The following is a 26,399-nucleotide window of genomic DNA, read 5'->3' on the forward strand; positions in this document are numbered from 1 at the left end:
TGTCGACTGCTCGCGATACTTTTCCCCCCGATGGCTGCTCCTCCTCCGTTCGTGGTACAATAAAATTAAGCCTTCACTCGGCGCCTTTAGTCCTAAACCCTAATTAATCTGACACGGTAACGCGGAAACTAGAAAAGAAAAGAAACAAACGTAAAACAAAGTCGCGTCCCCCTCGACTCGGCGAGGAGGAGCCCCAAACCGACCCCCTCGGTCGGACTTACGCCCTTGTGACGAGCGCGACCGGACGCGTCACGTCACACACATTCATTAAGTTCATAAAAGTTATTAATGGTAAATTCTTCTTTAATTAACAATGTTTGACTTCTCTCAATAATTGATTAAATCAATTGTAATTATGCCTATCATAAATGCTTACAATTTCCTTCAATCAAACGATTAATTATACAAAATCGTTTCGCGACCGTTCTACTAATTGCTTGCATTAATTACGAGAGAGATTAAAATGTTTAGTCGATTGGTTTAATTAACAAGTAAATTAATCGATCGGTGCTCAGCATTGCTAAATTGAGCCTAATCGCATACTAAAACTCGACTTATACAGCGTTGACGTATGGTAAGTCGGGGGATAAAATAACTGGCATAGCTCGTCGTTACCCAACTCGGCGCTTCTTCCACCAGGTGCATTCGCATTGTTAGACGGCAAAGCCTGCACAGGTGACTGGTAATCAGATAACATTTAAGTAGGAAATAGAAATCTCGGTTACGCGCACGTGCTTAAAGGTTAAACGATGCGCGCCGCGCGCGATCGATCCCCCTGTTCGCGTCTCGACGGATTCGCCGGCCGATTAAAAAAATCGGTGAATGCACATCACGCTCGGCTCTAATCGGCTTGGGATAATCGGTCGGCTGATCGGTCATTGTGCGTACACTTCTATAGTCGAACGAAGGGGCCGTTACGCGACGAGTTCGCACGGAAGAAGAAAATGCCTCGATGCCCTCGAGACTCTCGCGCGAGAGATTAGCAGGCGAAGAAGCGAAGAGGAAAAAGAGGAGGAGATTTGCCGACGACGACCGCGTTGGAAGATTTGCGAGAGTTCCATCAACGACTCCGGCGCGTTCAAATTGCAGCGAGTCGTAATTTGTGGCAGCTCACGCGTCGCTACCGTCTTCCAATCCGCTCCTGTTCGCGAGTTCATCATACGCGCCGCGCGACGGAGCAGGACCCGTCTCGTTAGGATCCAATTAAGCGGAGTCGCGCTAACGTGACTGGGCATGATTCGACGCCCGGTAGATTCGCGCCGTAGAAAGTCGCCGGAGGTGCACGTAGAAATCGCTAATCGCGACTCTTCTCCCCTTTTTTTTTTCGGCTTTCGCCGCTTCGCGGATGGATAGAGCCGCGCCGCGGGAAAATTGATAGCTGCGGCAGCTCGAAATCACCCGCCGTGTGATTATAAGTCGAGAAGTGAAAAAAGAGCGAGAGAGGGGAAAAAAAAAAGAAATACATCACGCGGAAAACTGTGTCAAGGGGTATCGCCGATACCGCGCCTTCGAATGCCACGCGAACCGCGATTATCTCTCTTGCGTGCGATCGTGCGTGAACACCAGACACCGGTGTGTCCGTATGGGCGGTTTATGGTCTTTCGGTAGCCGACAAATCGAGGAACTTCGGGGGTGAGGGGGGGGGACATGATCTATCCGCAATCCGGATTTAACCCCTCGCGGGGCCGAAACTCGCGAAACACGTAGGTACTTGAAATAGCTTAGCAAGTTAACCGATGGAATCGCGACATTCAATTTGATTCTATTGTGCGACATTGTTTCGCAGAGCCGGCTGCTACAGTCTACGCGGCGCGTGGTCAATTTGTGAAATTCAGCTTCTAGGTTTCGACCGAACTTCTCCAGCAGTTTGGCTCATCCGGGCGTCGCGAGTCTCGCAAGTATTATCTTCGAGCGCGGGGTGATGAAGAAAAGAACCGTTCGTTTTGGTGTAACATTTATTTGTGTTAATGTGGGGGATTATAGATTATAATATCAATTATTAAAAAGAAGCAGATGAAAAGGATGTTAGAAATGTAGCGCGTTGTCACAACGTCAAGAGATAACAGTGAAAACTAGACTTACGAGCGGCTCTCTCTTTCAATAAGTATCCCGCGTTCGAATTAATAAGTAGATTTCGTTTTTGTCTTCAAACTTGGAACAAATGTACAATTACAAAAAATATCTATGAATAGAATTATATTTGTGTAAGATAAAATGTAATATAAGATATACGAGTTTTTTTTAGATTTTCTATTATGAAAACTCTTATATCTTGCAATACATTTCATCTTATATATTGTTATTCTATTTATAAATAAAAATTGAAAGAACCAAGAAGGGAACTTGTGATCAAGAAGGGAAAGAATTTTGGTTCAAAGGAAATCGAAGTATATCCATCTGGGTAGATTTACTTTGCAAGCTATGCATGTATTTCCTTTTTCTGAAATCCAAATTCCGTCAGTTTCAAAAGAAAAGTCAGACTGCAAAAGAAAGATAAATGTTACATTCATAATATGGCTGTGGGTAGAAAAAGAGAAATTTTACGTGAGCTTAAAAAGTGAGGAAAAAACGGAGCGGAAAAGGAACTGCATGGCGTAAGAAAACGGAAACGAGATAAACGAGAAATTAGGAACAGGAAGGTTTAACGAAGCGAATAGGTGAACCGTTAATTTGTACGTTATTTATTGTCATTAGCTGAATAATAATAAATATATTTATCAATCTGGTTTAACCGTGACGACGATAAATCCTCGCGATGAGGACCCGCGGAGCCGGGGGGCTGCTGAGGCGCCGACTTTCCCGCGGCGCGAGCAACGCGCGCGTCGATTAACTAATTAATTAATTAATTACAGAAGTGCGACGTTAAGCGCAAGTGAAATTACGGCCTCCCTCGCTTATATTCCGTTCCGTTGCGACGGTTATACGACCGTCGTTGAAACAAGCGTAGTCATCATCGTCAGCCCGAACAGAAATATCCTTCGGAACTAAACGAGAGCTGAGGCGCGAATTTTCCTTCTTCACGACGCGTAAATGATTGATCATCGAGTTTGCTAGTAGCACGTTATACTCTCTGTACACACAGTGTTACTGTATTATTCTGCTGAAGAACACGGGAACGATCACGCGCGCGCACCTGATCGTGTATCGGCTACTTTCTTCTCCCGTGTCCGGAGAGAGAGAGAGGGGGGGGGGGAGGGAGGGCGCAAGAGAGAGAGACAAAGAGAAAGAGAGACGGACCGACGTGTTTAAATTCAGGTGCCGTGACCGGTATGCAAAAATTCACCGAGAAGTAATACGGAGGAAAGCTGAGGGGACGTGCGAGGTGAGGTGTGTCACACGCACACACCAGGACCCAGTTGTATGGTCAGTTGGTTCGTTGACCGATCTTTTCTCCTCTTCTCCGCCTCTCCTCTTCGCCCCTCGCGCCGCGATTCTCTCTCTCTCTCTCTCTCTCTCCCTGCGGTCCTTTTGCCTTCCAGCGCGCATGAGAGAGGAACGGGATCGGAAGGAACCTCTTTGCCTTCTTCGCGCCTTCGGCCACGCGATGTATCGAAGTGTACGAAAATCGCGACCGGACGCGGGGTCACGGTGTGTCTCTCTCGGAGAGTTCGACTTCCCTCCCGATCGCCGAAATGAAGATTTATGTGCGACAGGCGGAGAGAGAGAGATTCGCCTTTCTCCCGATCGCCGACTGCGAGACCGCTTGGTTGACCTTTTTTTTTTCTTTTGACGAAGCGACCTATTGAATCGCCCGTTGTCGGATCAAGGAGATTCTCTTTACGGGTATCCGTCGTACCGTCGAAGGAGAAGCGATCGGGACAATTTATGGTTCAACGGCTTGTGAAATGAGCCCTTATGGAACCGTCTCGTTCGGTTATCATGTCGCTGACTTTGAGCACTTACGGTGTACAAAGCGGGTCCGGGGAAAATTCGAGAGGACTCATCCGTTGTCTCATTAATACGTAACTTGCGGAGGCGCGAGAAGATGTAAGGGGCAAATCCGCGAAAATAAATCGCGCTATCAAAAGCGATTCCATTAATTACCGTGTGCATCTCCTTGAGCGCGCACGGGAGAGTCCACTTCCGGTCTGCTGGTTTCCCTCCCCTCCGAGAAATCGATAGATGTTGGTAGCGGTGCGCGGCGCACGAGTCCCGGGACGGGTCAACGAGCTGCTGACGTCTTCGATCGTAATTAAGTGGGGGATTTGTAATTAAGTGTGAAAGTTATCAACCGTACCAATTGAAAGCGGCTACTTCGATGCGTATCAATCAAACCGATGCTATTACAACTTTCGTCGCTTCTGAACATTATGGCCGAAAGCAATTACGCGGTGAAAGGAATAATTGAGAGAAGAATAATTTGAATTCAATAGACCTCTAATTATAAAAGGTCTTATTCTACGACTGTATGTAAAAATATTTATTTTCATATATGCTTGGTTAATAAAATTATTAAAATCTTGTTTCATGAAAGATGTACATATGTATACTTGTTATTTATTTAACTTTTTTATTTTGATCTTACACATGTTCGGAATGTAATTATTTTAATTCAATTTGAAGCAAATACTACGCATGTGTTGTTTTTGAAAATTCTGTGCAATAAAACGCGAACTTTGCACGGCTCGATCGAGGTGTAGAATTATTGAACGTTCCCTTTCGCCCAGCAATTACATGCAATTACTGGAAAGAGTATCGCGCGCAATAGTACAAGGCCGAAAAACGCAATTGTTCGCGACTGTCATTTCAACATTGACAGCGAACTGCCATTTTTTAATTCCCTGACATATTCACACTTCTGCCTTTATAAATTTTAAAGCCAGTCGAATTCAATAATCCGATATTACAGCCTTGCTTTAATTGATCAGAATTAAACTCCGTGCTGTTCGAAAATACTCTATTATTAAAAAACTATTAATAAATTAAATATTGCAATTTAATTTAATCGAGATTAATGGTTTAATATTTACATAGGTTTAATATTTTATTACATGGTTTAATATTTTATAAATATAAAAAAACGTAAAATTTAATATTTTAACCAATCAATAGAGATTCGAGAATCGCTCCTTGGAATTCCATTTCTCAAATTCGGTGCGTTAAAAAGTGCCATTTATATATTACACGTCGTGCACTTTGCGCCCACGTGCACATTAAAAATTGTGCGCTGCCAGCAGAATTCCCGCGTCTGCAAGCCCTGCGTCTATTATGCGCTCATTTTTGTCATCCTTTTTAGAAGCATGCAAAAGAGGATACGCAAAGAGAGAGAGAGAAAGAGAGAGAGCGAGACGTTCGGCGTGAAATGCATTTTTCGCCTGGAATTCCTCTCAAACTTCCTTCTCCTTAGGCGCGGCCTATACTCGCTTCCTCTTTCTCCTCTTCTCTCGAGTTCGTACGAAGAATAACCGTACGAGTGAAGCTGAAACGCGCCGTGCGCACCGCGTGCATGATTAATCGGCGCGAAATTGAACCGGTTTTCGAGGCAATGCCGCCACGCGGTAGATTCGCGCGGTCCGATAAATGAAATTAATGAGTATCGATTTCGGCGTTCCCAAACAAGTACGACCACTTCTTTCGTACGACGGTGAGAAATACACGAAAATACGCGAGATATACGTGGAAGAATCGCGACGCAACGTAAGTTATTGAAAGCAAAAACGCTCGGGAGATTAACCTTTGTTCTAACGTTGTAATTGATAGTAGAAATTATTAAGAGACAATTTTTTTATAAAATTTATTTCGGAAATCGTAGTACAATATTGTACTTCGAAAAATGTGATTTTCTCTGACTTGCCTGCAATAATTTTATCATGCAACATGGTAATTGATTGATGCACTACTGTTGTAGTATGAATGAACAGTATATAAATATATATAATACATTTGTCATTGAAAAAAATAACACAGCACAAGGCAGAAAATCGTAATTTAAATTCGAAAATCCCGGGTTTGAATTTTATTTAAAGTAAACATGTTTTTTTAAGGCAATGTACACTGACAGAAAAAAATACTAAATTCAAATAAATATTTCTTTGAATAGTGCTAATAACATATTTCATAGAAAATCAATAATATTTAAAACAAGTAATAGTTTTCTATAATTTAGAAAATATTACGCGTTATATTTATCCGGGAAATCCTAGAAGCAAACTAGCTGCGCTAATCCGTGTTACAGATAGGCAGGTGCAGCTACACTAAAGCCTGTTACTCCAAGATCCTAAGTCTGAACTTAGTTAACTAAGTTTGCTCTGTCCGTTTTATATATACCGCGGGGGCAAGGTACACAAAAGGAAGAGCGAATCTCCGAAGTTAGATAACCCAGATTTTTAGTGCGAGTTAGTGCAAGTTAAGTCACGGTGGGATCAACAAACATAAACATCCCGCATTAACAGAAATTGGGTGATTCTCAGGCGAGCGATCATTCCATTGTCCCCGAGATAAATCTACCAGAAGTAGAATGGATCGCCAATTTTCCGCCTCGATCGCGCGGGGAAGAAGCACGCGCGTCGCGACGTACAATATATCCGTACATCTATATACGTTTAATCGGGACGATCGCCTAACGGTACGGCGAAATTGAAAAGTCCGACGGTTACTCTCGCAATATCGCGGTTATCAGCCATGGGAGGGATTAGGTGAGTGGAACCCGCCCAAGTTTTCCAGCCGCGTCCCAGTTCGGGCGATCAACGTCAACGTAATTCCCCGGCGCGTTCCCCGCATTTTTCAGCCGTGACAGGGTGAGATCCACCGGCGGCCCCCGCGGCTTCCTTTTCTTCCCTGCACCCGAGAGACATTCCACCCAGACGTACGGGAACAGGTTTACTCCCACTCGACCACGTCGTCGTCGTCGTCGGCGCGTTGCTCCACATTCTTATCTCAGGCAGGTGAAATTCGGGAACCCCGATCTGTCCGAGGGAACTCGCTCGGTGGTAACCGTTCCGGCATGCGTGATCCGTGACAGTGACAATTACGTGCACGCGAGTCCCAAGCGATGCTGTTAATTTGTACGCGAAGAATGTAGCGCGCGAGTTCCGCCCGTTCACCGATTCGCATTGCCGCGAGCGCCGCGAAACATTTCCCCCCCCTTCCCCAGGGCTAATTGGATAAATGTAAGTTTATGAGGTAAAATTAAGAAAAGAATCGTTATTGTAATCTAATGCGTCCCCGTGCTCCCGATTTCCCCCGCCGTTCGTCGTCACGGCGGAAGAGACCGCGGTGTAACGCGAATTCCCTACCAGCCCTCCGGTGGTGGTCGGACACGCTAAAAGAGCTACCAACTTGTATTCGCGTGTCATTTCGCGCAGCGGCAGGTAGTAGTAGTCGGCCGCGGCCGAGAAAGCATGTCGGTCGTCTCTCCCGCGACAGAAGATCTACCGAGTTCCACTTTCCGTGGGGAACTTCAAAGAGACGACTTCTTCTTCCCAGGCACGCGAGAGAGAGAGAGAGACGCGCGCGCCTCCTCGTTCTCGTTCTCGAAAGTCACGCGGGTGGTGGTCCAGGCACATCATCAGACAAGGAGAAAAGAGGAGTTGCAGGAATAATTGGGTCGCCGTCATTCAAATGTCAAATGTGAACGCACCCTTCCCTGGCCCCTCCCTCTCTCTCTCCTCCCCGTGAAGTTGAAGTTCAGTTTGCACAGCGGATTTTTCGGCCGAGCGAAAACGAGAATTTGAGGGCCGGCAAATATCGATTTCATACGCCTGGCTTTCCGCCTCAGTTTTCAGCACAGGAATATAATTTCACGTATGTGAAAAGTGAATTGCATTCGTGTGCGATAAAGTACTGCGGTTACTTTCGCGAAGAAAATTCCACGGATTATTCCTTGCGATAGAGTTCCGCGCGGATCACCTTCTTGCGGACGTAACGATATTTTATTTGGATAAGACTCGATATGCAGCCGTTGCTCTTCGTTGTGGCATGAAAATAAGGGGCATTTTTGCGTAACTGGACATTGACGGAATTAATTGAGGGATTTGGCAAGTATAATTTAAAAATCTTTGAAATAGAATAGCTAATTGCAATTTTTAGTTAATACAGGTTTAATTTGAAAAAAAAAAAATAAACGTAAAATTAGAATCACGAGCAATCCAAATAATTTGATTACTCAATCGTGAGCCCCAAAGTGGGCTATAACTGTATTTTAGGAAAACTATTTCTTCCAGAGTACGTGACGTAATAAACTCTTTTACTTACAAGCGGTTCGCGCGTGCCGCCAAACGAATTTTTCTGGCTCCGCGCTCTGACTGTTTTTGGGCGAATATCAGCATCGTTAATTTTTCGATCGGACGTTACAAAGTTAAATATTCACTCGGTCCTCGATGTGTTCAAACCGTTTCTGTGCCGCGAGGTGTGCGCCGTGCACGAAAAAGATATTATGTGACGTAATGAATTTTTTTTTTACAAACGTATCACGCGTGAATAACTCGCCACGCGATTTTTTTCCTCGCTCCGCGCTCCAACTGTTTTTTAGCAGATATCCAGCATCGGTCGTTTTTTTCCGATCAGACGTAACAAAGTCTAAACTCGATGCTCGATGTGCCCAAATCGTTTTGGCGCGCGCCCCAAGGTATGTGCCGTACATGTTAAACAAAAGATAATAGCGCGACGAGAATTCAAAGCGTGTCGATAGAGTGTCGAAACTCGAATGTGTCGACGATCGATATGATTGGATCACAGGCGACGAATGGACAAAGCAAAACTTCAATCGACTATGGAATATTGTTGCGACGGTGTAAAAAGTAAATAGCGGTCAGAATCGTAGTCCGATAACAATTTTTCTATAAAAAATAGTGTAGAAAAAAGTACACTTTAACAAACATTCGTTCATCAAGATAAATATTGAAATAAGACTTAAATAGCGTTAGGCAGACAACTCGAACAATTTTGTATAGTTTTAACAAAAAAATATACTTTTATTATTCAACAATAAAATATCGAATAAAAATATCTTTAAAAATAATATTGAATAATATTGAAATAAAAATATAAAATTTGGCAAAAATTTAAGATCAAATTTATTAAGAAAGATTAAATTACAATTTCTTGCTTATACATAAACGACTGTTAAATAGAATACAGTTTTAATTTGATATTAACGTTCGATATAAAGGATCCTCCTTCGATGATCAAAAGTGTCGGCATTGATTTATGCTATTACGTATTATTATAACACTTTCCGGGAAAATAAACGCTTGTACCTCAGTTATTATTTTATTTGGAAGGATGCAATTTGAAGCCGTTCATTTTTGTTCAATTACTAGTAACGGATAATTACGAGTCGCGGTGTTCATGTTTAAGGATAATTGCGTCTGTCGGTGATCCTGACGCTAAAGCGAATCTCGATGACGGCGGATGCGATGATTCCTGGCGAATGCCAGGCTTTAAATTAATGCTGTTGACGAGCGATGCTTCTCCGCGATGATTTCTATCCGGCGCAACATCTGTCCGCGATCGAAATCATAAAAGCGCGCACGAAGGTCAAACGTGACGCATCCAGGAAACGCATCGAATGACATCCTCAGCGGCGTGTCATAATCTTTTACGAGCTACAGAGCCGCCGGACTCGTACGTGCGGCGGGGCCGCGCACAAGAATGCATTCGTCAAGAATGCACTTATGTAGGTGATAAAAATTCTACGCGCGGTCACGGTGGGAAAAAATGCCCACGGCACGGCGCGGCGGCGGCGGTTTCCCCTGTCTCCGTCACGGGGAGCGGAGGTCCACGCGTTCCTTTTAGGTAACGTGTCAGGTGTCAAGACCCTGAAACCTCCTTCGCGAAACAGGAAGATCGAGTGGGAAGGCTCTCGGGCTCGAACAGGGTCTCGGGATCTGCAATTTGCGGCCCGACCGGTTGCAGGCGCGCGAGTCGCGCGCAAGAAACGCGCTTCTTGATAAATATCGCGCCGTTAATGTGCACACACAGGCATTAAAAGCCTTTTCCGCGACTCACCCACGAATAAAAAAAAAATTGCACGACACGAGACACCAGGAATACGAAATAAACTTATAGAATGAATCATTGTATTATTGAGTCATTGTATTATCGAGCCGAGGTCGCCTCGACGCGATTCGTGGAAAATCGCGCGTGACAGAAGGAAATTAATATTTCATTTGACTGGCCGTGCCTCTCCGTTTAAGGAAGGTCGATGGAAAACGATTGGAACCAATCTGCTGAATATCTTATCAGTTCCCATTGCAATGATAGAAGTTTCATTTTTCATATTCCGAAGTAATATCGTGTCATTATTTGATGAAGGCAAATTCATCTGTTGGGCGTACAACGGAATGGACGAATATGGAAGAATTATTTCCGTTGTCGCCAGTGATAATACACTTAAAATAAGGTTTTTCGTTTGTCAATCCGAACTTGGTACAATTTTATTAATTTTATTAATTGAATAAAAAATTATTAAACACACTTATGATATTGCTTTACTGATTGTTTTCAACTTAATAATAAAATTTTGTCAATTGAGTCGACAAAGGAAACATTATTTTTACAGTGGAATTCTTATATTAACGTATTGTTTTGTATCACTTTAATGGAATTTTTCATGAATCGGTCGCAATCAATTGGGTATGCGCGCGCCATTCATAACTGCGTTTAAAACCGACGAATCATTTCCCGTCAATTATTGATTTCTCTTCTAACGCGGGTCGCTTTTCACAATTCGCGTGATAGCGCGCCCGAAAATAGAAATTTCCAGGGGGCTTTGACCTCCCCCGCTATCGGATGTTGACATTGCGGTTGACGTGGACGACTGTCGCGGAAAGTTAGTCGACATTCACGTGCCGGCTAATGAATCATTAGCGTCCCTATTAGCCCATTAATGTCTCTTAACCTCTAGGGGTCTGTGCCATATCCGGTTGGGTTAACCGCATGGGAGCAGATGATGCTGGATGCACTTGCGTCACAGACACACGACTGCATCGGGCTACGCTGTGCGCCAACTGGCCGGCGGCGGTCGCCGCTTTTGCCCGTTTTTCTCTCCCCTCGCAAGTTTTTTTTTTTTTTTAATTAACGTTGTAACTGCCTTTTTCCGGCTGCACTCCTCTCTTTATTATGCAGCTTATAATTTACTATTAATTTAGACTCGCAATTACAAACAACAGTTACGGAGTACGGTTTTATGTCCACTTAAAATGTAAATATGTCAATATGTTGTTTATAATTTATCATCGCGCAACTGACGATGGGGATTACTTTTTTTCCCCCTTATTTCTGTAGTTCTTCTCGACTTTCAATTAAATTTAAATAGACTGAAATATAATAAATTCCAACTTAATTAAAGCTCGCTCGCTCGTTGACTTTATCAGCTAGGAGGAACTGGGAGTAATAAGTGAAATAATTACGCAAATCCCGTTGGTTAAACGGCCGGGAGCTCGGGCTAGTTTCTACTTGAAGCACCCCGCGAAGATGCTCGCACCTGACAAAAGGTGCTTTCCAACGACTCCGCACAATTACGCGAGTCCGTCTCGTTCGCCCGCGATCAAGGAGGTCGTCCCGGGACGCGCGCATTCGAGATCGTATCTCCGTGAAGCTCATGATAACTGTTCCCATGTTTTTTTTCTTTTTTTTTTAAATTTCTTATCGCGGACCATTACCGAGCCCCGACGAGATACGCGCGATCCATATCTCCCGGGAAACGGGACGCGTCCCGTGCCGTGCTGGCACCCCACGACGAATTCCTCGAGTTCTATCTCGCTGGAAACAAACCAACGCGGCCATAAAGTTCCCCGTAATCGAGTTCATCTTCGCGGGATTTATTGCTTGAGGTATATCTCTCTCTCTCTCTCTCTTCTTTTTTTCTTTCACCTTGCCCTGTTCTTTTTTCTCAAGATTCCCTTCCCTCCCCCTCGCGCAATGAATACGTACGTTGAAAAACGGCCGACGTGGGAATTTCGCGCGCGCAGCTCTGCTCCAATTACGGGCGCGTCCCTATCACTCTCTCGCGCGTCGACGGAATCGCTCTCGGGACAAGACCGAGGCGAGACCCCGGCGGAAAAAATAGCCGCCGCGCAAATGCGATGGCAGAAAACGCGCGGGGATAGATGAAGTTTGCGGTCACGTCACGGCAGAGGCTCCTCCGGCTCGTATTAAACGACGGACGGGCCGCGCGTGACTCTAATATTCATCTCCGTCAAGGACCAAACGGGAAGGTCCGCGAGGTTACTCCTGTAACCTCGGCTTTCGCACGATTCTGAGTCGTCATTGAGCAAGATCGACCAGCGGGAGGCCGAGTATACTTATACTCTCGGATTAAATCCGTAGAGGGCTGCCGCGCTTCTCGGAGTGTCTGCGTTTAAAAAAAATTTGTTATTGTTGCGAGGAAACTTTAATTAAAAGCCGAGAGAAAGAAAACAATGCTGAGCTTCATGAGGAAATTGGTAGAGTAATGGGGCCGCGCAAATGCCGCGCCGAGGGAAAAAGCGTTTGGCGACCGTAATTACACGTATTGCAGAATAATTGTACGGTTAGGAGCTCCCATCTTTATAATTATTGCCCTCATAATGCTAGCGATAATAATTTTGTTGCGTGTTTGTACTTCCACCAACTGCGGAAAGATTTTTAATAAGTTGTGAAAACTTGAAATATTTATGTGCGAAATGTCAAGACGTTTTATGCGAATACTTGAAATAAAACGAACGTTTCTGCGTAGTAAATGCAGCCATAATTATAATGAATATAACTATAACGTTAATATGCATAGAGATAATTTTCTCTTAAAATTTACCCTCAAAATCTGGTAATTTACCATATTTTTAGTATAGTAAATTTTACTTAAAAGTATAGTAAAATTCCTCGAGTTAACACATTATCCTACAATTACCAGATTTTGAGGATAAATTTTAAGACAAAAATTCTCTCCGCGTACATTCGCTAACTATTTACGTAGTGATAATAACTCACAGCTACAATTTACATCGGAATTGGCGCGGAAAATGGTTACAAACTATAATTAAATTATGGTAATTGCAATCATTTTGTTCCCAGTGTGTTTTCATCGATTATTCTGCCGCAATTTAAATTTTATCCTAAAGTTTATTAATAGATCTTGAAACTTTACTGGAAATAAAAGCTCTGAAAAATTAGCAGGCAAATTTTAACCAATATCACGCCCGGAGTAGGAGACTTTGAAAATTTCCATTACACAACTCCGGTTCGTCTGCGCGACCAGGAGCGGCAGCAGCCAGTCAGCTGCGTATCGCGGAGCTTGGTGTGCACGCACGTGTTATTTATCCTTTTGCCGAGAGGGTGATAAGCCACGTTCGTTGTACGTGATCGTCCTGTCCAACGGCTCGTGTTTCCAGGGTGGTTAAACCGCGGCCGCGCTTGCATTATACGGACGAGCGGGGCCCGTGTGCGCGATGTGCATTTGCTTTAAAGCGCCCGGCCGCGATTATTCATCGCTCGGATCGTAAGAAACGAATTGATTATTGCTTTATGCGAGCGTCTTTTTCCCGCGCCGATTAGTCATCGGGGGGGTTTTGAATGCGCGCGCATAAATCCCGTCCTTGGCGCGGGCACGAAGTCAGAAATGTCGTCAGCTTGAACGCGATATCTTGTTAACAACAATCGTGAAGGCCCGCGGCGATTTTTCTCGCGCGCACTAATGACGTTGATTAATAACAGCCACGGGTGATTTACAAGCGAGATCGGTCGGCAGTTTAATGAGCGAGATTCGTAAAAATTGAAAGCATACAAGAATAGGATGTACGGGCGGGACAATTATTTCGTATTATTATTAAATTAATATGAAACGAGAGCCCGATTCTCGATTCTCGATTATCCTCGCGAATTATTAACGTTAGGTGAGACCTCGCGGAGAGAGAGAGACGACCGTGAGGCAAGAATCTGGCCGTATACCAGTGGATGACGTCATGCGACGGCAAGCAAGGTCCCGACATCCTCGGTCCTCTCCTCCAGCCGCGGCGATAACCTGTTTTAACGCTGGAACTAATCGGCAAGTTCTCGAAGTCGTCCGACACACCGTCTCGCTTTAAAGGTCTCCCGTGTGCGCCCGGTCGTGAACGCGCGTTTTTACAGCTCCGAAACTGCTCCCCGCGTGGCGCGTCCACTTTCAATTTCGTTTCTTCGAATAAATAAAAATCTAAGGACCATTGTGAAATATGAATAAATAACTATTTCGGGTGATACTTGTCGTCCTTCTTCGAATTTAAATTCTAACGTAAAATAAGGAGAATGGAAGAATTTTCGATCGATGGAAACCTTTATTTCCAACGGGAAATCGAGCGAGCATGTCCGACGATGAGTTTTAACGGCGGCGACGTCATGTCAATGTTGTGCGCAAATGTAAAGGAAAATGAAGAAAAAAAAAAACGTTCCGTCAGCGCGGTGATCGCTCGCAACCTGTGGCGCGTTATCTCTCTCGCGCGATAAATCTATAGTGACGCACTTTGCGTGTCCGCTAATTGGAATATGTGTACAACGTAACGCGCTCGAAAAACTCGCTGATGCAGCGACGCTATGTCGTCCGCGTTACGTCAATTAAATCCCTCCACCTCCTCCGATTGTTTTCGATCGGAGTCGCCGCGGCCGCCGCCGTCTATTAAGACGATTCGTATTCGCGTATCCCAGCGGGAAATGAATTGCGCCGGGTCTGACGCGACGTATATATTATGTCATCATCATCCGTGCAGGTATTCCTGCGCGACGTAGTAGAATCGACCTCAGCTCGGAACCTTGGCGGAAGGTAAAACGTGACATCAGACTTTCTCGGAACAGACGACTCCTTGTTTCCCGTTCGCACGGCACGGGTATCGTTGACGAGGTGTGTCGTAAAAATATGGACGGCCACGTCTCTCGGAGAGAAAGAGAGATAGAGTCTCTAGGGCCAATCCATGTCGTCGAATATTTTTCTTTTTCGCCGTCGAGGCAAAATTCGTTTCAGTACATTCCACTGGTGTTTCGCTCGTGTCGAGAGAAAATTTTAGAAAATTATCTATACGTTCTGCGTTATGTTATAAATTAGTTTTGTGTTTTACATATTTAAAGTAGAGAGAAGTCGCTAATATTAACATAGGTTTCCTAAAGCAACATTTCCTTATTTTTCGGAAATTAAATATTGCATTTTATTAATACTGATGAAATAATTTGCTTAGATAATTAAAGAACTGAAAAATTATAGCTTTTTTTAATGGGTTTTTAAATAAAATTTGCTAAAAATAAAATTTGCTAAAAATTTTTCAGATTTAATAAAATACGGTTTTATATTTACACGATTTCTTTGCAAATTGGACATTATTTTAAACAATAATGAGTATTATATTGACAATTTATTACATATAACAATTTCAGCTTATTTTACATATTTGTTAAAACTATTAAAACTATTTTATTTATAATTTTCCATATAGATTAGAATAAAAAACAGCATTAAGAAATATAATTTAATTTTTGTGTGTCGTACTAACGTGTTGCATCTCATGCAACATAAAGTGTTTTGTAAATATAAATTGACATTAAACATTGACATTTTTATTCCACAGAAAGGCTTCTAGGGATCTTCACATACATTAACTTGTTTTTTTTTTTGTAAATAGCTCATGTTAAAGAAAAGAGAAGGAAAATGTGTTAATTATTGTCTATATCCTTATTGATTAATAGTCTTATTTTATCAGAAGCTTGTTTTCATTATCTTGCGAAGAAAGCAAAATTTGAAACGCGGTTTATTATAAAAACTACCATTTTCTCTAAGAAAAGACATTTTCTAGTTTGTATTTACGTTTTAAAAGTTTTATTTTTAGTTTTTGTTTGAGAAATGCAAGTTAAAAACAACAAAAACATCTTTAATAGGTTCTATAGATTGTAATTGTAATTTATTGTTTGCAGAACGATTGCAGCACGCATCATTCTCGGTCTACAACTCTAATCGCCGTTCCCAGACCTTTGTCAGAAAGGTAAGACGAGACCCATTCTCCCGAGAGGTTGGTGATTTTTCGCACGGAAAGAACTTTTGTTATACTGTTGCGGGAATCTTCCGTAATTGTCACCGGACGAGACTTGCAAATATCGCTAAAGAATCTTGTTGCCACCTTACTACACTCGGAAGGTTACTCAAAGGATTTCTTCCTCGAGACCCGCGACACAAAGCGCTTCGCATGACTCTTGATACGAAGAAAGTAAAAACGTTTCCTCTAATCGACGTAGTTCCTAGAGACCGTGAAACAACTTTGCGAGATCTTCCCGCCTTTTTATATACACAGGCCGATATAATTTTTCTATATCTTATTTATAATATGCAAAAATATACCGCCGGTAAATGTCGCGCAGTTTTCTTTTCTTGCATGAAAAAAAATTGCGTCTCTGAAATTTTCACCAAAGTCTCTTTAAGAAGTTTTTCGCAACCTTTTCTTTTTTATTCTGCAGTAAATATACCGATATAGCTTTAACGCTTCGAAGGCCGCATCTGTTTTAAAATGCACGCGAGCTTATTGCTAAAGCAGCGATAACAGATATTTACAGCGTTCCCAGTTATATAACCTGCTGATGTCAATCGATAAAATTAATCATTCGGCACAGACTTTATCGCTTCGCGATAATTATGCATATTTATCGTTCATTCAAACACGGGTGAATTTCCTTCGAGGAGTTCGCGGACGCGCGGGAGAAATCAATACGAACGGAGGGCTCGACGCGGGGGAGGAAATTATTTAAAAGAAATCGCACGCGTCAGCACAATGTGAGTATGTACTTATTTTCGAATCGCATCGATAGTCGCGCGGCGAATCCACGGTTTAATCGTCGTTATAAATAAAACATGCCGTCGCGATTTCTCAACGTATACGGAATTTAGAACGGCCGCGTAGTATTATCCGCCGAGTGATCTTGAAATTGCGACACATGTTACAGTTAGTTATGCATTTATTCGAACGCGCTTTGAAATGCTCCTAACGATTAATGTCTGCTAATGGCACGTACTGACTTGCACCAATAAGGATGACTAACGATGTGAGTGAGTTGAGGACACGTGGGTGGAATTTAACGACCCTCCGCGGTCGTTAAAAATGATGAATTTATCGCAGGCGACGACAGCGACAAGTTATCCTAAATATAGCAGTTCCATAAAATAACATTTTTTTAAATTTAATGTTATTTATTTTTTTGAATTACGTGTACGTTGCAATTACAAAATTCATTACAAATCAATTTAACCAGTCAAAATTATTTCAACAAGATTTCTTAATCTTAACTAATTAAAGCTAGAACCTAGGTAATTTATGGAATAAATTTGTTGAAACTAATATTGACAAAAAAGCTTTGCTGGAATTAATTTTAACTTTAAATCTGCTTTTGAATTTCGAATTTTAACCGTAACGCATATGTATGTACATTTGTGTCCGAGCGGTTTAAATTTGACGTAGAAAAAATACGAATAGAATCATAAAATCTCTGCGGTTTTCATGCCGGGTGTAGAAACAACGTTTGCGAAGCGCTTTTTTGTGTTTTGATTGCAAAACAACGTGAGAAATATCACGCTATGCACGAAGCACGCAACGGCGCTCAATATGCAACGCGGCCGACGCGTACGCGTGCGACCAGATAGCGGAAGTGAATTTTTGTGGAGTGGCATCTATTTGTTATTCGGCAGCTGCGTCGAATGACTAAGAGACTGCGTGGGCGGAAGCGCATCATCAGCCCTGAATTGATAGCGCGCGCACATTCCCCGAGATAGAGACTATATATCTATCTGTCTACCTACATACCGCATCTTCTCCGCATGCGAACTGCAGCTCTCGCGATATCTAGAGTACGCGATTTCCAAATTGTTAATCCCTGAGAATCGCTTTACATCTGCGCAGACTTCGCGCAACTCAAATTGACAGCACTGTCTTCAAATAACTTAAGATCTATTTAGATAATAATTAAAAAAATTACATACGTTACATCCTAGATAAAGATTTAATTTGAATTAATCCAGATAAAAAATAAAATTATATATCGTTTTATCTAAATGATTTATCTTATTTTTTTTCTAGCAAAACTATTAAAATAAAGACTTAATGTCTTAATATTTTTATTTATAAATCTGTATTTATATTTTTTAAATCGAGAGTTCTATAAATCAATGTTATATAAAATGTTCTTCTTTTGACTTGGATTAACACACAAATGGAAGTTAAAGTGAAAAATATTTAGGGAATATATAACTCACATTGTAATGACGCTGACAAAATTCTTTTTAAAAGTTTTGGCTAATGACAAATATTATAAATTGATCTTTATTCCCCTCCAGGAAAAAATTGTTATCTCCCAACCGTCTAATTAAACTATATTTGCTTTATACGTGAAAGAGAAAGTTCAAACAGAAACGATTATTAATTACGAAGGAGCTAATATGTGGCAAACAGTGCTGAAAAAAAATTTCTCGAAAGAGATTCGAGTAAGTTACGAAAGTTTCAATTCACGGTTCATAAGACGCGTCGGATTTGACCTTTCGTCTTTTCTCGGCGAAGTTTTCACGCGGAAAGTTTCTGTCGCGTAGACGGTTCTTCGAGTTTCATCATCCACCAAATTGAACTCTTTTTCATCTAACAAGTACTCTCTAACGAGTCTCTCTCTCTTCCTCCCATTTCTTTATAATGTCAAGTGTCGAGTCGGTCGGCATTGTCCGAAATAAATCCAATCGAGACGGGCGTCGACCGCTTCGCACACGCTAATCAGCGAGCCGCACATGTTCAATTTGCCACGCTACAAAATTTCTCGCTACTTACAATTGGTGACGACCTATGCCGTCGATGTTTCCACCGGAAAGTTCCGTCGCGCTTACGTAGACGGTCCTTTGACTTTTAAATGCCAAATTGAACGCTCTTTCGGCTAACAAGTGCTGTCTAACTAGTTTCTCCTGTCTTTTTGTGTCGGGCGTTGAGTTCGTCAGAATTGTCGAAATAAATCGGTCAGGTCAATCATTTCGCACGCGATAATCAGCAAGTCGCACGTATTCAAAGTATTCAAACTGCTCCGTTACAAAATTTCCTGCTGCTTATAATTGACAACGATCGGAAAGTTCTGTCGCGTTTGCCTAGACGGTTCTTCGAGTTTTCTCATCCACCAAATTGAACTCTTTCTCGCCTAACAAAAGTACTATCTAACGAGTTCCTCCCGTTCCTTCGTATCGCGTATCGAGTCGATCGGTATTATCGAAGTGAATCGAGTTAAGTAGGTCGATCGTTTCGCGCACAATAATCGACAATCAAATCGCGCGTATTCAAACTGCTACGCTACAAAATTGCCCAACTTATAATTGAGCGACGAACGATCGATGTCTATCGTCGCTGCCCATTCTCGATACTTATCCAATTACGATCGCGAAATTAATATCTGCGAGATCGCTTCATAGTACTTTAGTAGTACGGCGATATGGCAATACTCTACTTTGCTTTCAGATATTTTTTTAAGTAAGTTCAATCATGTTTAATGCGTTTAATAACACAAACGCTAATTAAGGTCTTTAAAAAGCTGTACAAGTAAAGATATTAATTATAAAAAATATATAGAGAACGTTAATGAGATTATGATACATTTATACAAGATATTCTACTCTTAAAGAGATGTTACCGATTTTATTGTTGACAGTTTTCCACGATGCTGATTGGTTTTCTCGCAGCGTTTACTTTGTGTTGGGAGAATAATTATCATTGCGATTGAATTTTGGCAACTGTCAAAACTGTGACAATGTTGACGCGGAATTAGCAAATAATAATTTGTATAGATGATTATCTGTACAATTATCGCAATTTATTTTTAAAAAGTAAAAAATAAAAAAAATAAAACGAATATTTGTGCAAAATTATTTATCATAAATATTTAGTTTTCACAAGAAATGAGAAGAATTGTCATTTTTGGTCAAAACGAATCTTAATGTTTAATATTTCTATATCTTTTATATTAAATGCATTTTTCATATCTATCATAAATTACGTACCAACACAAGTTGCTGGACTCGAAACGTAATCGCAAACAATATCTCGAAATAATGCCAATTAAACTGATTGTCAATCTAATAACGATACCATACAAACATCTTAAAAATTTGTAAAACTTATTGCAATCTTTTTTTTAAATGTCTAGCATTGCGCATTAAACACACTATAAATTTATTATGATTGACATAATAATACATGCAATTTCCTAATGTAACCATTTGTTGAATCATCCGCGCGGTAAAGGAGATTGAGTGAAAGCGAGGTATACCGCATTTGATAAAGTGCATAAAGGGCACTTATTCATACAATAAAATCTGGAATGTGAGAAGGCATCTCTTTGTTCCCGCCATCTCTCAGGTACCAAACTATATGGACGAATATCCGCGATATTAACACCGCTCGCAAAAACTTTAACGCCCACGAGAAAAAGAGAAATTCAAAGAGAGCGAGAGAGAGAGAGAGAGAGAGAAGGGGGGGGGGGCAAGAATTTAATACAGACATATTCTCTCTCGCTGCCCGTCGAGGTTGCGCAAAGATTTCTTCCTCGCCAATCCATTTTAAGTTCTCGTAAAATCCCGATGCACGCGACGCGAATCAAAGTTGATTACAACGAGAGCGTAACTACTCCATATAACGAATCGCGTCGAGTTTCCCTTACTCGAGCGAACGCGGCTCGACTAATTTTCTCCAGAAATCAATTCTACGGACCGAAACCAAGCGATGAAGAGTTAATCTCATTACGTTACCGGTTCGTTGCGCCGGCTCCATTACGCTGTCGCACGAATTGCACGCTATTATGAGTTACGCAATTGGTTTTCGCATTACGGTGCATCTCATCCAGGTGAGTCAGTCGCGGCGGCTCGCGTACACAATCGTTCGGGAAGGGGTATCAACATTGTTTATTATTGCGTAGCCGGAAAACGAGACGGGGATCGGAGCCGCTTCACTTTCAGACATCGGCCGTGTTACGTTCTTGCCCCGCGAACGATGAAAATTTATTACATCATCCTCAACAGTATTTTCCCGCGCGTGCAAGATTCCCTCGTAATAACGCACGCATCGCCGGGCTGTTCATTCCTGTTTTTAATCTTCCCTTTACGTTACCCCTCCGGGTAGAATTTAATTTCGATATATTAATCCCCGGCGGTCGCCTTTCGTGCCTTCATTCGCTTAATCGAACCGATGAAATGCAAAATGTCGGTATGCGTGCGTCCGTGGCTAACGCGTACGACCGCGACGCACGCATGGCGTGCTTATTGAGCGCGCGGCCACGAGAAATTCTCCCATTGGCATAATAATCCGAGGCGTAAAACCGCAGAATCACGGATCGGAGCCTCAAAGGTTGCAGCAAGCGGGAGAATTGATAGAATTGAGGAAGTAAACACGTATCGTGAAATTGAAATTTTTCATTTTTCATTCAATATTCCATCGGATTCTACAATTCAAGTCGCTATTTATTTCTGTTTACGTCCAAGATGATAAATGCGCTTGTGCGAGCTTGTGAAATTCACTTTATATTTGTTATTATCTCTCGTGTCCACACAACGGAAATGATGCGTTTAATAATCCGCGACAGGCCGCGTTGGCTGAAGACATCGGCGTTGTTTAATGGCCGTTTTGTGTAGAGTTTCGTGTTTGTACCGCTACGATTTTAAATAAGTTCGGAATTAACGACGTGTACACTTATTGGGAACCCCCCCGATTGGTTACAATGTGGCTCGGAGTTAAGTGGATGGCGCGATGGGGCGTGCACGCCCGCGCTTGGAAAGTGCGGAGTTAAGTAAAAATCGATAGAGCTACACTCGCAACGCATACCAGATCGTTAATTATTACTCGATGATTTATACGTAAATAATTAATAACCATTCAACGCGGTTGATTAATTAATTATTCATATGGTTTATTCGCCTCTTCCCCGCCGCCATATTTCCCGGAATCAAATAAGAACGTTGATTTCGTAGCGCAACATTCCATGCAATGTTCAGCAAGCCGTCTTCCTCCGGGGAAACGCGTTCCATAAATATTAGCCTGATTTTCCATCTATTTTACCTCTGCGTGCGTTTCGTTAATGTCTCGAGGGACAGCGTGGAATCGCCGGGGCTTTCGATTCACGTCGACGTATCACGTGCGTTTCGCCGCTGTCGCGTGTACATACGTATGTACGCGCGGTATGAGAAACAGCGCTTTCGCTCGCGATCATTTCAATGTCCGTCACCGTGACCAGCAAACTTCGCGCTTACGTAACTCCATGTGAATTATTGCACGCCTGCACACAATACGCCTCGTTCGCGGCTCCATACGCGCCAACATACGCGCCAGCTTCGCTAAAAGCGACCGCTTGGTGACAGCACTCTACTAACAGGACGGATATACGGTTTGCGCACGCGTATGCATACGCGCCAAGGGAAGAGATAAGAATGGAAGGGGGTGGAACGGGGGGTGGGGGGTGGGGGAAACATCTCTGTGCGCAGCATCCAGTGACCGACGTAAAGTCGACGACCTGATTACATCGATCGGAATTACCTGACGCTGACCTATATTCCCAAGCCTCGCTCCAATTTATGAACTATCCCCATATCCCTTGTTTCACACCGCGCGCGATATCAGAATTTTACGCGACCGGAGCTTAACGTTCGGATCGCAATCTCCAATTTTCTCTGGTTACTCGGTTGTAGCATTGCTTTAATGACAAATAGGAGAGAGTGGCAGAATGTACATACCACTTGTGTCTCTCCACTACATTTCCTATTCGGTAATGATCTTATACGCAAAAGAATGTTAAAATTTGGAGCTAGACATTTACCGCTACAATTAAGTTTTCATCAATAACAAATTAATATTTTACATATCTGTTTACGACATACTGCAAAACGTGCGCTCTATGAATCTCCCGAGCTGCACACATTGCCTTTGAAAATATCAAATTTATAAATTAAAAATATGACAAATTATTAATTAATACTCATTTTAGTAATAATGCATCTAAAAAGAAAACAACTGCAAGTAATTAATAAATAATAATTATGAAAAAATAAGGACGTCAGATAAAATTGATTTCAATTTTTGCAATTGACATATTTTTATTTGTATCAATTAATAATTTTATTATTAACACTTATCAATTAGTATTACATATTGTAATAATATTTATAGTAGTTAGAAAATTTAATAAATGTCTCAAATAGATTGTTAGCAAAATATATGTATAATCTATTCAATTTATCCATATTATTTTTGTTTTGTATATTTGTTACTATAAATTGTTGTTGCTTGTATCAAATAAAAATATAAAATATTGATAAAACTATCTAGGCCGACTGATATGTATCCAGCACAACTTTCTCTTGTTGCAATAATTCGCATTAATTTATCTTATTTTACACATTAATACAGAATATTTAAGCCAACGAGCTATTGAAAAGATGTAATGTATCTTTTCTAACTTGCTGCAGGTTTAACGAAATACGGAGAAAAGTGTTCCTCGCAAAAATCTACGCGTATCGCCTCTCACAATCAGTTTCGCGCGAGCGAATCATAGATTGACGACCGATCCGGTCCAGATAACGAACGCGGTCGGTTACGTTGAAAATACCGGCCACGTCAAAATCGAGCCACGCATTTCACCCATATACGAGGCGCGGGGAATAAATTTTATCGGCGCGATAGAAGGCTTGAAAATCGCGCGGAGCGATATTACACTTTCGTCATACGGAATTTCATGGCTCTCGGCGAGATACTCGCCGTAAATCCCCTTATTTATCGTTCGCCTTTGACGCGCGAATACGAATCTGGACGCGGACCGAGAGGGAAGGAGAGAAGAGAGGTCCGGCCGATTGGATTCGTGGCATATCACGACCGGCGACGGCGTGCGCCGTCTTCGTGTAGCAGCATCTTCGGGATTTATGTACCTCGCTTAGGACGCCTCCGAGCGGCGAAACAAGTTTCATAGTTTACGTATATTCGCTTAATAATAATTTACAGTTATTCATTCACGTCGGACGTTCAAAGCCGTACAACGACATGTTTACTAAGTAATCACGCGTTGAAACTTGTCCCGCTAAACTGTCCCGCGCTATCCTCGCAATGACAATGTATCGGCGAACCGTGTCTACTGATGATCGGGTAAAAAAGGCGGTGAGGTAACGGTGGTTCTTTTCAATTCCCCAGCGCGCGAGATCTCACTTGGGATAGAGAAAACACGAGCGAAGACGTACGCTCGACGTAAAATCTCGTGTAATATCGCAAACGTATAAACCGGACGTTTGCATAAGAGCCGGATGCTGTATCTATCGATCAGTGACTAGCATAGCGTTTCCGCGTCGGTCCCTTCCGTCGGAAATAATAAACGCCAGATGTAAACGTCGAGATGTTTGGCCGCGTGACATCTTGAGATCTCTTGTTCACGGTAGTAGTACGTAGCACGTGCTTCGGATCTGACATTTCTACACGGCGAGGCGATTTCGCGCGATTTCCGACACGTGTGCGGAGAAAGCGGACAGATTGAGTACCGCATACTTTTTCTTTCATCCGCTTCTCTATGTAGAGCCATTCCGGGTTTTCGTCTTTGAAAGTATTGATTCGTCGAATTAGACGAGTTTTTCGAAATCGAGAGACACAATCGAGAACTATTCTACGGGGATAGGCGCGGCTTTGCGAGATTGTGAGGGATTAATCAACAGCCGAGATAAGCCTCACCGTAGATAATGTCGATGAAAATAGAGGTGTCATATCTATTCCTGATACGACGAGTGTGTCACTTTAAGAGAGATAAACTTTTATACTGCGTATGATAACAAGTTTTATGTTGTGTATGATACCTTGATCATATAATGAATTACGCAGTTACAAGCGGGATTGATATAAATCTTAAATGTTCTTCTTTTATTAACAAAACATTGATTTTTTTGTTTAAAACATATAATAAATATATAATTTATCCATTTTGTAATACAATGTGTCATATTATATTTTATGCTATAATGTAAAAATTTGATAAACAATAATTATTATACATAACAATATAATATAGAATATATAATAGTGTAAATTACAAAGAAATATTATTTTTAAATCAAGATTATAAGATTTTTAATAAGAAAATTTAATATAAAAAAAATCTTTATATATTTTAATTTAAGAATAACATTATTTATGAATGTTACAAATAATTTATATGTCGCCTAAGTTGTTCCAACTTCTTGGTAAATTGACCTATTAGAAAAGCATGTCTATTTTTATTTTTTTCTAAATAAATAAAACTAGATACATATTTGCAGGTAAATTTACTAAGAAGTTGAAACAACCGGTCCTAAATAGAATTTCTCAATATAAATATTGAAACTTGAATAATAAAACCAAAAATATATAATTTTTGTTTATATCTTTCTATATGTTTTGAATACCTATATTTTATAAAAAGATATAATTTTTAAAATAATATTTACAAGAAATAAACATTTTATGTGTAAATAAAAATAAGCATACGAATCACACATCCCTAAAATCTTTTTTTAATCTTCTCTTTAAAAAAAAAGCGTATTTTAAACATAAGTACAACTGATTCAAGATTGAATAAAGCGGAAGAAACAAAGTTCAATTGAAGGAAATTATCCTGATTACCTGGCAATTCGGCCATTGTGCCAAATTTCTAAGTATTCAGAATTACCGTTGTTCGGTGGACGGAGAAAAGATCGTCTCTATCACTCAGGTGATTTAAGGGGTCCAAGTCGAGTTGGGAGAGATCTCTGTGGACAAGTAGTTACGACCATTATCTACGACGTGCTGCGCGAAAGGCAAATGAAACTTCCCTCGCCACTTATCCCGGATGACGTTTAATTCGCTCGTGTACTTTTAATGAAGAGCAATTTCGCTGAATTTGCCTGGGCCTATCTAGCGGAATTGCGTGCGCGTGACAGACTGGGAAACGCGACGGGCAACGTCGGGAGACGATACACGCTAATCTGTCGCCGGAATCGTTATCCCACGCAAGCCACGAAGAAAGCAACTTTAAATTACTCTCGATTTCCCATCGGCGCGTGACGGTTCGTCGGCTCCATCCTCTCAATTACGCGTATCCGCTCTCGCGACTTGGAAAATCGCTCGAGAGGGTGCCCCCCAGGGCATAGCCAATAATAATTCCCGTCAGCGGGAATCCTGGCGCCTCGAAAGCATCCTCTTATTAAAATTGCATGCGACATGTTTGCGTGTCGACGCTACGAGAACTCGCAGTAGGGCCTCATTTATTATTCGTTTTATTCGCGAATGAGAGTGCCAAGGTATCACAGGATACGAGAGAGGGAGAGAGAGAGATCTCCGGGGATTACCGATATGGTTGTAGTTGCGATGTAAACGGGATGGTACAAAAAGGATATCTGAATTCGTAATAATCCTATCAAGTAAAATCTGCGTAACCGTGTACGTACAGCGTATCGCGAGCTTTTCGAGCTTTTAGAA

At 41.8% G+C, this 26,399-nt stretch overlaps 1 protein-coding gene across 1 annotated transcript in view; it reads left to right on the top strand.

Annotated features, from left to right (window-relative positions):
- The window catches only part of LOC105834199, a 62,576-nt gene that overhangs the window by 15,966 nt on the left and 20,211 nt on the right, over positions 1–26,399 (top strand). Inside the window, exon 2 of the mRNA XM_036291556.1 lies at positions 15,853–15,920. The gene's annotated coding sequence lies outside the window, so the exon portion shown is untranslated. The remainder of the gene's footprint in view (positions 1–15,852; positions 15,921–26,399) is intronic.

This window comes from Monomorium pharaonis, chromosome 8 (genome assembly GCF_013373865.1).
Source record: "Monomorium pharaonis isolate MP-MQ-018 chromosome 8, ASM1337386v2, whole genome shotgun sequence".
NCBI classification, from domain to species: domain Eukaryota; kingdom Metazoa; phylum Arthropoda; class Insecta; order Hymenoptera; family Formicidae; genus Monomorium; species Monomorium pharaonis.